Below are 12,599 nucleotides of genomic sequence, written 5' to 3'. Positions count from 1 at the left end.
CAATGTTAAAAGATTTCTGTCAGAAGACCCTAAAGCCCCTGGCAAAGTGCAAACAAACTTGGCCCCCAAAATGAGACCACCACCCACAACCTGGAGTGTAGCCAGCCTACCTAAAGTCTGTTTTGCTCCCTGAAATTACTGGCATCCAAAAGATGTGTGGTGATAGGCAGTCCCACTCAGCAAGACCGCAATGAAAGATCCACTCAGCAATGAGAAGACCATGCAGATGAAACGAAGCAGAGGCTACATTACCAGGCAAAAGCCAAACACGGCTGCCTACTTCTCATCCTACAGGAATCATGCAGCCTTCCGAAAGAAGTGAAAGAACAAGAGTTTCCTTGTTGGCAGCTGTAAAGGCAATTTACAGGATTAAATTATCAATGAGGCACAGTCATTAAAACCTCACAGGGTTTAGAAGAAAACACTCATGCAATGGATTCCCGTGAGGGTGGTTCTCGAGAATTGGGAAAATTTACTGTGGAAGTCATTGGGTGGAGACCCAGGAAACCCTAGGCCAATGAGGAACATGGAAGTCAAGAAAAGAAGAGGCCAGTTTGGAGGCCACACCCCTCCCAGTATTAACCCATTCCAGTTCCATTTGGCTATGGGTATGAAAACCATACATCCAGACTTTGCCAGGATGGGCCCAATTTGCACTCAAAATGTTCCCTGCATGTTGGATTACTTCCACCTGAATGCCGGGTCATGGTTGGACTGCTTGTGCAATTAACAGAATAGGGGGATGGGGTTGGAAGCACCTTCTGTGTCATCTGTCTTCATATTTTTTTTGCAGTTGAAATTGCAGGACCCAACCACTCCTCGCCAGATTGTATTCTCACCCCTATCTGACCTTATTTCTGCTCACACTCTATGTCCCAGGATGAAATCCCAAGACAATTGAGGAGTGCCCCTTTAACCTGAAGTACCTGCTCAGCTAGAAACCGAATTCAAGGTAAATTCAATTGGTCCTGCGGACAGGACTGCTAGTGTCCCTTGCTGGGTTGACCGCAGGACAATGAAACACTGGGAGATGTCTGCTTTTTGGTGTGTTGGTGTGGTGTGTTCCTCTTCTTTCTAGAAGAGTGTTTTGTTTTGTTTTGTTTTGTTTTTTTGCAGGGGAAGGTGATTTAGACACTGCGTATTCATGATCCACAGAAAAATAAAAAAACATGGAGCCCCAGAGCCCAAGCAGAGCCAAACAGACAAGCAACCAAAAGAAAAGGTGAGGGACTCAAATAAAGAGGATTGAAGTGTGTTAGCCACACTCTTTTAAGCAGACTCCATTTGCAGGCACACAGACACAAACACACAATGCCACACACACACACACACACACACACAGAAATCCTACACTCACAGCACTCCCAAAGGAACACAGAACCTGACAGCTTCTGAGGCTGCATGTTTCTGCAGGAAGCCCTACCTGGGAGAGAGCAATCCCAGGGAACACAGGTGGGCTTTACCTAAAAATATCAGAGGGGCAAGTTTCAAAAAGACACACCCCTAAAACATCTAGGCAGTCCTGAGGAATCCTGCAGATGCTTTTGGATCCTTAGGGATTTTGCAGTTTATTCCTAGGGCTCTGCTTGACATTTCTTCAGGCTCGCTCACATCTGCCATCTCATAGGATCATGAGATTATTCTGTGGATCCCACAGAGAAGACAGGCAAAGAGTGCACCACCAACGCACCTCCACAGAGGTCTCCTCTGGAGTTCAAAATCAGGAATGGTTCCCTGAGCTTAGCTCATGAACATTCGTGAGGCAGGCTCTGGTGCCCAGATGTCAGAGCTCTCAGCCTGACTAAGCAGAGGAAAATGCTACAGGCAGAGACGCCTTGGTATCAGGAAAAATGATGCCTATGAAAACCCACTGTGAGACTCTAAAAGTCTCAACCTCAGGGCCCCTTTGGGTCATCTCCGTAGTTGGGTCCCACTGGAGGAGGAGGCACTTCAGGACTGTGAGGTGGTCGCTGGAAACTGCTCTTCTGGCTGTATTCCTGAAAGAGGCTGTGCGTAAGAATTAGGTCCCATAGAGATTGGAATAGAATCTGTTGTGTTGTTGGGGTTCTTTGGGTGATAGAATTACACCTGAAAGCCCAGAGGTGGGCATCAGTGAGAGATGCCCGAGCTTGACCTCATGGCCTCCCTTCACCCTGGGCCTCACAGGGGCTCCCTGGAAAAGTCAGGAACCATGACCGAGGAAAGCCCAAGGTGGAGCAGTTGTCTCACACCTCACACTGGTCTCTCCTTGGTGCAGATGATGTTGACACAGTGTCTCAGAGGCCATCTGTGGTGATAGTAAGCCTGAAAATTGTGTCCAGCAGTGCTGTTAAGGGGCATTGTGGATTTTCCATGAAAGCAAGAAAAAAACAAGGCTTGCCTGAGGAAACAAGCTGCCTTGTGCTGGAGTCCAAGCAATGTTCAATGATTTCTGTCAGGGGACCCAAAACCCTACTGTAAAGTGCAAGCAACTTCAGCCCCCAAAATGTGACCATAGAGCAAAATGTGGAGCACAGTAAGCCTATTCGAAGTCCCTTTTGCTCTCTGAAACCCTGATAAGCTATACAATCTGTAGTGAGAGGCAGTCCCATCCAGCAACAGCTCAATGAATGAGCCCCTCCACAGTGAGAGAGCCATGCAGATTTAATGAAACAGAGCCTCGATTACCTGGTAAAATGTACACACAGCTGCCTTCTTCTCCTCCTACAGGAATCATGCAGGCCTCTGATAGAAGTGGTAGAATAAGAGTTTCCTTGTTGGTGGCTGAAATGGGAATTTATCGTTTTAAAGTATCAAAACCGTCTAGTCATTAAAACGTGACAGTGTTTGGAAGAAAACGCTCATGCAGTGGATTCCACTGAGGGTCATTCACAAGCAACAGGGAAACGTTTAGTGTGGAAGTCATTTAGCCAGACCCAGGAAACCCTAGGCTGACCAGGAACATGGAAGTCAGGAAAAGAAGTGGGGAGTATGGAGGCCACATCCCACCCAGCATCAATCCATTCCACTGCCATTTGGCTCTAGGTATGAAAGCCCTTAAATCAGGAGTTTGCCAGGATGGCGTCAATTTGCACTCCACATGTTCCTTGCATGTAGGAGTTCTGCCACCTGAACTCCTGGCTATGGTGTGGACCGCTTGTGCAATTAAGGGAATGCGGGCATAGAATTGGAAACACCTTCTGTGTCATTTGTCTTTATCTTTTTGCAGGTGAAGTTGCGGGACCCCTTCCCCTTGTCACCAGATTATATCCTCACCATTATCTGACCTTATTTCTGCTCATATTCTATGTCCCAGGATGAAATCCCAAAATGAGGGAGGAGTGTCCCCTCACAATGTATAGCACCTGATCAGCTGGGAACTGAATTCGACGTAAATATAGGGGCCCTGAGGACCAGACTGCTAGTTTCTCTCCCTGGTTGGCTGCAGGAAAATGAAACATCGGGAAATGTCTGTTTTTTTGGTATGGTGTGCTCCTCTTCTTTCTAGAAGAGTGGCTTTTATTGCACGGGGAGATACCTTGGTCACCGGCAGGCTTGGCCCACCTCCAAAATCACTGAGGATTCATGATTCACAGAAAAATAAATAACACAAGCCCGACAGCCCAAAAGAGCCACAGAGACAGGCCACCGAAAGGTTAATATACTCAAAAAAAAAAAAAAAAAAAAAAACAACACTGAAGTGCTTTAGCCACATTCCTTTAAGCAGACTCCAGTTAATGGCACACACACACACACAGATACACAAACACACAATAACACACACACAGGCAGACATCCAACATTTGCAACACTCCCACAAAAACACATAGCCTGTCAGCTCCTCAGGCTGAAGGATTATGCAGGGAGCCCCATCTGAGACAAAGTAACTCCAAGGAAAAGAGATGGGCTGTACCTAAATATCACAGATAAGACAAGTTCCAAAAAGACACCCTTCCAACATCTAGACAGCATGCAGATGTTTTTTGATCCTTAGGGATTTGGCAGCTTATTCCTGGGGCTCTTCTTGATGTTTCTTCAGGCTGGCTCACGTCCTCCCTATCCTAGGATTATGGGACTATCCTGTGGATCTCACAGAGTAGACAGGTGAGAGACCTCAGCCGATGAACCTCCATGGAGGTCTCCTCCTTGGGAGTCTTCTCCACAAAGCCGCGGGGACTTGTCGCTAGGCAACAGTGACATTCACTGTGACTCTAGACAGAGTTCACACTCAGGACTGGTGCCCTGAGACTAGCTTATGTGGATTCCTGAGACAGGCTTATGTGTCTTGCTGTAACAGCGTTCAGCCTGCCTAAGCAGAGGAAAATGGTACAGTCGGAGCTGGCCTGGTATCAAGAAAAAGGCTGCCTGTGAAGACCCATGGCAGGACAATAAAAGCCTCGACCTCAGGGCTCATTTGGACCATCTCTGTGGTCGTGTCCTGATGGAGGATGAGGTGTTTCAAGACTCTGAGGTGGTCACTGAAAACTGCCCTTTGAAATCCATTCCCAAAAGAGAATGTGTGTCTGCAAGAATCGGGTCCCATGGTGATTGGCATATAGTCTGTCTGGTGTGTTGTTGATGGTTCTTTGGGTCACAGCATCATACCTGAGACCCCAGAGGCATTTTTTAGCAAAGATGTCTGGGCTCTTGACCTCACTACCTCCATCATCCTATGCCTAGCAGGGGCTCTCTGAGAAAGGCAGGAACCATGAAAAAGGCAAGTCAAAGTTTGAACCATATTCTCACACCTTGGACTGACCTCTTATGGGTGAAGATGAGGTAGAGACCACGTCTCAGAGGTCATCTTTGATGATGGCAAGCCTGAAAATGACGTCCAGTAGAGCTGTTGAAGGACACTGTGGATTGCCCATAAAAGCAAAGAAAAATCAATGCTCACCGGACAGAATGAGCTGCACTGAGCTGGAGTTTAAGCAATGTTCAATGCTTCCTGTCAGAGAACCCAAAAGCCTCCTGCAAATTGCAAACAACTTCAGCCCCCACCATGAGACAACAGGTCGAAACTTGGAGTGCAGCCAGACTCCTCAAAGTCCCTTTTGCTCTTTGAAATCCTGGGAAGCAAAATAATCTTTGGTGAGAGGCAGTCCCATCCAGCCACAGCCCAATGAAAGAATACCTGCTCAATAAGATGACTGTGCAGATGAAAAAAATCAGAGGCTAGACTACCAGGCAAAAGCCAGACAGGGCTGAGTGCTTCTCACCCTACAGGAATCATGCAGAATGCCAATAGAAGTGAAAAAAAAACAAGAGTTTCCTTGTTGGTGGCTATGATGGAATTTATGGTTTTAAAAGTATCAAAGCTGCCCAGTCATTAAATTGTGAAAGTGTTTAGAAGGAAACACTCATGCAATGGGTTCCCATTAGGGTCATTCTCTGTGAACTGAGAAACATGTATTGTGGAAGTCATTGAGCCAGACATAGGAAACCCTACACTGACAAGAAACATGGAAGTCAGAGAAAGAAGGGGCAAGTGTGGAGGCCACTTCCCATCTACTATCAAACCATTTCATTCCCATTTTGCTCCCAGTATGAAAGCCTGCAAATTGAGAGTTTGCCAGGATGACCCCGGTTTGCACCCCAAATATTTCTTGCACATTGGAATACTTTCATCTGAACACTGGGCCATGGTGTGGACTGCTTGTGCAATTAAGGGAATGTTGGGATGGAGTTGGAAGTACCTTCTGTGTCATCTGTCTTTATTTTTTTGCAGTTGAAGTTGTGGGATCTCATCCAGTTCCCACCAGATTGTATCCTCACCCCTGTCTGACCTTATTGTTGCTCACACTCTATGTCCCAAAATGAAAACCCAAGACGATGGAGTATTGCCCCCTTATGATGTGAAGTAACTGCTTGGCTGGGACCTGAATTTGAGGTAAATTCAAGGGCCCTATGGACAGGAGTGCTAGTGTATCTCCCTGCATTGGCTGCAGGACAATGAAACACTCAGAGATGACTGTTTTTTCATGTGGTGTGCTCCCCTTTTTTCTAAGAGTGGCTTTCTTTTGGAGTGGGAGGTGAGTTTGACACTGGTGGGTCTCAGCCTGCCTCCCAATTCACTGGGGATTTATGATCCACAGAAAACTAAAGAACATGGAGCCTCACAGCCCAAGCAGTGCTGTACAGACAGGCCACCAAAAAGTTGGGAGACTCAAAAAAAAGAAGTGCTAAAATGTGTTAGCCACATTCCTTTAAGAATACTCCACTTATATTCTAACATGCACACACACAGACACACACACACACGCAGACATCCAACACTCTCAATACTTTCACAGAAACACACAGGCTGGCAGCTCCTGAGGCTGTGTGGTTCTGCAGGAAGCCCCATTTGGGAAAGAGCAACCTCGGGGAACACAGCCAGTATACCTGGATATCACAGTAGAGCAATTTCAAAAAGACTCAACCCTACGAAGTCTAAACAGGTTTGAGGAATTCTGCAGATTGTTTTGTATTCTCATGGATTTCACAGTTTATTCCTGGGGCTCTGTTTGATGTTACTTCCGGCTGGCTCATGTCTGCCCTCTCCTGGGATCATGGGACTATCCCATGGATCCAACAGAGAAGACAGGTGAGAGTCCACTGCTGACACACCTCCACGGAAGTCTCTTTATCTGCCAAGCTGCAGGGACTTGTCGCTAGGCAAAGGTGGCATTCATTGTGAAGCTAGCCAGAGCTCACAATCAGGCCTGGCGCCCTGAGACTAGTGCATGCACATTAATGAGGCAGGCTTGGGCGTTGGCTCTCAGACCCGTCAGCCTGCCTAAGCAGAGGAAAATGGCAGAGGCAGAGTCGGTCTGGTATCAGGAAATAAGCTGCCTGTGAAACCCATTGCAGGACCCTAAAAGTCTCAACTTTGGGGGTTATTCAAGCCATCTCCATGGTTGTGTTCCACTGGAGGAGGAGGCATTTCGAGACCATGAAGTGGTCATGGAAACTGCTCTTCTGATTCCGTTCCCAAAGGAGGCTGTGTGAAAGAATTGGGTCCCATAGGGATTGATATATAGTCTGGTGTGTTCTGGAGGGGTTTTTTGGGTGATAGCAGCAGACCTGAGATCCCAGAGGTGGGTGTCAGCAAAAGATGACAAGGCTCTTGACCTCTCTGCCTCCCTTCATCTAGGGCCTTGCATAGGCTCTCTGGGAAAGGCAGGAAGCAAGACAAGGCAAGTATAAGATCAACACTGTTCTCATACCTCGAACTTGCCCCTCATGGGTGCATATGAGGATGTGACACCATCTCAGAGGCTGTCTGTGGTGACGGCAAGCCTAAAAACAGTGTACAGTAGTGCTGTTGAGGAGCACTGTGAATTCTCCATGAAAGCAAAGAAAAATCAAAGCTCACCTGAAACAACGAGATGCCTTTTGCCAGAGTCCAAGCAATGTTCAATGATTCCTGTCAGAGGACCCCAAAGACTCCTGCAAAGTGCAAACAACTTCAGCTCCCACAACAATACAACAATCCACAATCTGGAGTGCAGCCAGATGACGCAAAGTCCCTTCTGCTCTCTGATATCTCTGGCAGCTAAATAATTGGTGGGAAGAGGCATTCCTATCCAGCAACAGAACAATGCAAGAGCCCCTCCACTATGAGAAGGCTATGCAGATGAAATGAAACAGAGGCTAGTTTACCAGGCAAAAGCCAGACACAGCTGCCAGCTTCTCATCCTACAGGAATCATGCAGCATTCCGACAGAAGGGGGAGAATAGGTGTTTCCTTGTTTGCTGTAACAGGAATTAATGGTTGTTAAAGTACCAGAGCTGCCCAGTCAATAACAATTGAGAATTTTTAGAAGAAAACGTTCATGCTATGGATTCCCATGAGGGTCATTCTCATGAACTGAGAAACATTTAGTGTGGAAGTCATTGAGCCAGACACAGGAAACCCTAGGCTGGAGAGAAACATGGAAGTCAGAAAAAGAAGAGGCAAGTGTAGAGGCCACATCCTACCCAGCACCAATCCATCCCACTCCCATTTGGCTCTGGGTATGAAAGTTCTCACATTGGGAGTTTGCCAGAATGGCCCCAATTTGCCCTCCAAATATTCTTTGCACGTTGAAATACTCCCACCTGAATTCTGGGCCATAGTGTGGACTGCTTTTGAAATTAAGGGAATGTTGGGATGGAGTTAGAAGCACCTTTTGTGTCATCTGTCTTTATTTATTTATTTATTTATTTTTGCAGGTGAAGTTGCTGGAACCCATTCTCCATTCAGCAGATTGTATCCTCACCCCATGTGACCTTATTGCTGCTCACACTCTATGTTCCAGGATAAAATCCCAAGAAGATGGAGAAGTGCCCCCCTCATGATGTGAAGCATGTGCGCAGCTGGGAACCAAATTCGAGGTTAATCCAAGTGGCCTTGCAGACAGATCTGCTAGTGTCTCTCCCTGCGTTGTCCTCAAGATGAAGGAAACACTGAGAGATACCTGGTTTTTGGTGTGGTGTGCTCGTCTTCTAGAAGAGTGGTTTTTTTTTCTGCAGGGGGAGGTGATTTTGGATGCTGGCAGGTCTTGGCCCACCTCCAAATTCACTGGGGATTCAGGATCTACAGAAAAATAACACGGAGCCATGCAGCCCAAGCATAGCCGCAGAGACAGGCCACCAAAAGTTAGTGAGGCTAAAAACAAGAAGCACTGAAGTGTGTTAGCCCCATTCCTTTAAGCAGACCCCACTTACAGGCACACACACACACACAATGCCACACACACTCGACGTCAAACACTCGCAACACACCCACGGAAACACACAGCATGGCAGATCCCGAGGTTGCATGGTTCTGCAGGAGGCCCCACCTGAGAGACAGCAACCCCAGGGAACACAGGCAGGCTGTACCTAGAAATCACATTGGCGTAAGTTTCAAAACCCATACAACCTCTAGGCTGGCCTGAGGAATTCTGCAGATCCTTTTGGATCCTTAGAGATTTTGCAGTTTATTTGTGGGGCTGTGGTTGATGTTTCTTCAGGCTGACTCCCATAAGCCCTCTGATCGTGGTTGACATTTCTTCAAGGCTGGCTCACATCTGCCCTCTCATAGGATCATGGGACTATCCTGTGGATCCCACAGAAAAGACAGGGGAGAGTCCACCGCCAATGCACCTCCGAGCAGGTCTCTTTCTCTGCCAAGCCGCAGGAACTTGTTGCTAGGCAACAGTGACATTATAAGGCTAGCCAGAACTCACCGTCAGGCCTGGTGCCCTGAAACTAGCACATGCACATTCTTGGGGCAGGTTCAAGCACCCAGCTGTCAGAGATGTCAGCCTGCCTAGGCAGAAGAAAATGCACAGGCAAAGCTGGCGTCATATCGGGAAAATGGCTACCTGTGAAAACCCACTGTGAGACCCTAAACATCTCGACCTTAGGGCCCCATGGGCAGCCTCCATGGTCTCGTCCCACTGGAGGAGTACACATTTCAATACTGTTAGGTAGTGGCTGGAAACTGCTCTTCTGACTCTATTCCTGAAAGAGAATGTGTGTGCAAGGACCAGATCCCACGGGGATCAGGATATAGTCTGTTGTGTTGTTCAGTGTTCTTTGGATGATAGAATCATATCTAAGACCGCAGAGGCAGGTGTCAGCAAAAGATGGCCAGGCCCTTAATCTCACGGCCTCCCTTCATCCTGGGCCTCACAGGGGCTCTCTCAGACAAGCAAGAACCACAAGAAAGGCAAGTCCACCTTGGAGACACGTTCTCACACTTTGAACTGGCCTCTCATGGGTGCCGATGAGGTTGAGACAGTGTCTCAGAGGCTGTCTGTGCAATTCCTTATACCCAGAGAGAAAAAAATCACTTGACAGCATTGTTGGGAAACCAGCCCCACACTGCCCAGCAGGTACCCCGAGTCCACCGAAGACAAAGGAATTAGAAAGAGACAGAATGAGAGTTTAAAAGGCAGGTCCAGGGGACCAGAGAATTGGAGTCTTGTTCATGGCCTGGAGCTCTCAGCCTCCACCCAATTTATTGGTTTACAAGCTTTTTGTTCATAGGGCAGATAGGAGGAGTAGAAAGGGATGAGGGGAAGGATTAATCAGTGAAGGAGAACTCGTGAGTCATTCAATAGGATGTATAGCAGTGGCGGTTTCTGTGAATTTCCTTGAGCAAAGGTGTGTGTCTAAACTACTTAATGTATTTAACTTATCGGGACTGAAATGGGTGGGAGTAGGTTTCAGGAGAAGCCAAGACATTTGATTAGACTCCACTGCTTCAAGGGAGTGTTATTTCCCTGAGCAAGCTGTGGCATACCGCTGAGCTGTTATGCTCTCCAGGCATAAGGGCATGAAGGCAATAAGGAGACTTTTCTCCTCAGACACCATCCATGGCTCCCCATGGGAGTCTCACACAGGGGAGACCAACTCATCTGGCATCCCAGAAACTCTCTTTTCCATATGTCCCACTTTTTTGTCCCCATTTTTTTTAAAATTAATAACCACCATTGCTATCATAGCTCATTCACGGTGTCTGTCTTCTCTCCCAAGGTGCTGTCCGCAACTGTAGACTAAAAAAAAAAAGAAAGCACAAACAGACACAAACCAAAATAATATTTGCAGTTGATGATCCACCTATGGTTTTAATTCACTTTAAAGGATTATTGTTAAAAAGGCCATCAGTGGCTCTAGCAAGAATATCAGCTCCAGGCAACAAGCTGAGACGAGCCTGAGATGCTGCAAAAAATTGTTTTTTCAGTTTAGCAGTATCTAATGTTAAATTATCTTCTCCTGGTAGGCGATGTCTAATCAACTCCCAGTGGTGTTCAGTGGTATTATAAGAGCTAGGAGGAAACAAAAATCAGAAGTATTCCAATCACTTTGCATTTGAATTCTCTGCTCCAAGCTCATAATCTGACCACCCATTCAAATTACTGTTTGATGAAGATCATTAATTTGATTTGCCAATTTTTGATCTATTTGGCTTTGGGAATTCCAAAGCTTGGAAAAATTTTTCTGTCAACTATCCACAGAGCTCACAGTTTGAATAGAAGAATGCAAAGCTACACCAGCAGCAGCAGCTATAGCTGTGACCGCTATAAGGCCCGTGATGACAGCTATTAAGGTAAATATGAATCTCTTTGGTCTATTAAGTATTTCTTTTAGTACTGCAGTGATAACATATATGGAGGAAGAGGCGTCCCAAGGTCTATTGAGGGAAACAGGTATCCAAACTCCTTCTCAGGCCCTAACCAGTAAAGTGCTGTTATCTTTATTAAAGGTAGAATTAATGCAGGTAAAAATATGACAGCTGAGGCATGATATGGTTTGAGAGTCAAGTAGGATATTAACTTTTCCTGCTGCTAACATAAAAGGAGTTTTAACACAACTCTGCAATGGGACTGTCTGATTAGAGATCATGGCTACAACAAATCAAAGTTTTTCACTATGAGTCTCTGTTTTATATTCTCCTTTCCAAATCCCAACTGGGGTTTGAGCCAACATTAATTTCCACAATTCTGGATGTTCTGGACTTATAATTGGATCAATCATTTTTGGCTTTGGAGGAGCCATACCATTCTCCTCCCACTTAATAGGGCAATTTGTTTCAATTCTTCTATATAATTTTAGTGCATTATCTGGGAAGTCGTTTGCAAAGGAGCCTCTCCAAAATCTTTGCTGTGTCCGGTACAATTTACGGCAAAGTGACCCCCAGGGGCCCAATCAGTGACGATTCCAATGGAATTATTTTGCAATGCTGCAGCGCTGTTTGCAATACAATCTTCCCAGGTTAGCACCTCTAGATTTTCAGACCATTTAGTGGCCTGCCTGGTGCAGGACTTCTTATTAGGTTTAAGTTTATTAATCTGATGATGTGTCATAACATAGCCATGCTCAAGGTATTTAATAGTGTCCAAAGACTGAAATGTTCTTCCACTGATTACATGAATAGAGGTCTTTCATCCATTATGTTCAGGGACATAAACCATCCAATGTTGTTTATCATAATTTAAACATCCTGCAGCTGGCCCCAGGCAGATGGGAGGAAAGTGATAACCAATGGAAACATTCATTAACATTCCTTCCTCCTCTGGATGAGTAGGACCTTGGTTATCTATTGGTCCAGGCATCCAGACACTATCATTAACATAACCTCCACTGGGGCATCTAAACTTGTAACAGGCCTAATCAGTGGTGGGAATGCAATGTAGGTCCAATAAGTGTAATTTTGATCTGCCCCACTGCAGGGAGACTCACCACCAAGGAGATTACCACCATCATAGCTACCATTAGATTACTGGTGGTCAGCAGCTTGTGCTGAGACCGCAGGTTCTCTTCTTCAGTGTGAGCTAGTCTCTTCATCTGCCCCCAGGTCGGTGGAGTTGCTTGGTAAGTTTTACTGGTTTCCATCTGCTCAACAGAGATGTTCATCTGAGCCATCTGATGAACTGGGGGTGTAGGGACTTTCTGAGGTCTTTTCCTCTTCCTCGAATTCTGGCTCCTGGCACAGCTTAAGATGTCTTGTGGGTACCCAGACAAGAAGTTGATTCTCTTCTGGTGAGATACAACCAAATCCTCAATCCCAACAAGACCCACTGGGGCCTTTTGTTTGGGCCAGTTTTGGGGCCATTGATAAATGCTATGATTGACACATCTGCTCCTGTATCGACCAGAGCCTCAAA

At 46.3% G+C, this 12,599-nt stretch overlaps 1 long non-coding RNA gene across 1 annotated transcript; it reads left to right on the top strand.

Moving 5' to 3' along the window:
* Nucleotides 1–1,141: 1,141 nt before the first annotated feature.
* On the top strand, nt 1,142–12,227 carry LOC134729857 (uncharacterized). The gene is made up of 6 exons (XR_010111354.1): nt 1,142–1,222; nt 5,708–5,869; nt 6,467–6,565; nt 8,176–8,337; nt 10,950–11,041; nt 12,165–12,227. It is a non-coding gene; the product is annotated as an uncharacterized LOC134729857 (long non-coding RNA).
* Nucleotides 12,228–12,599: the final 372 nt, after the last annotated feature.

Source organism: Pan paniscus, chromosome Y (genome assembly GCF_029289425.2).
Source record: "Pan paniscus chromosome Y, NHGRI_mPanPan1-v2.0_pri, whole genome shotgun sequence".
NCBI lineage: Eukaryota > Metazoa > Chordata > Mammalia > Primates > Hominidae > Pan > Pan paniscus.
This window is presented reverse-complemented; position numbering and strand designations above follow the sequence as displayed.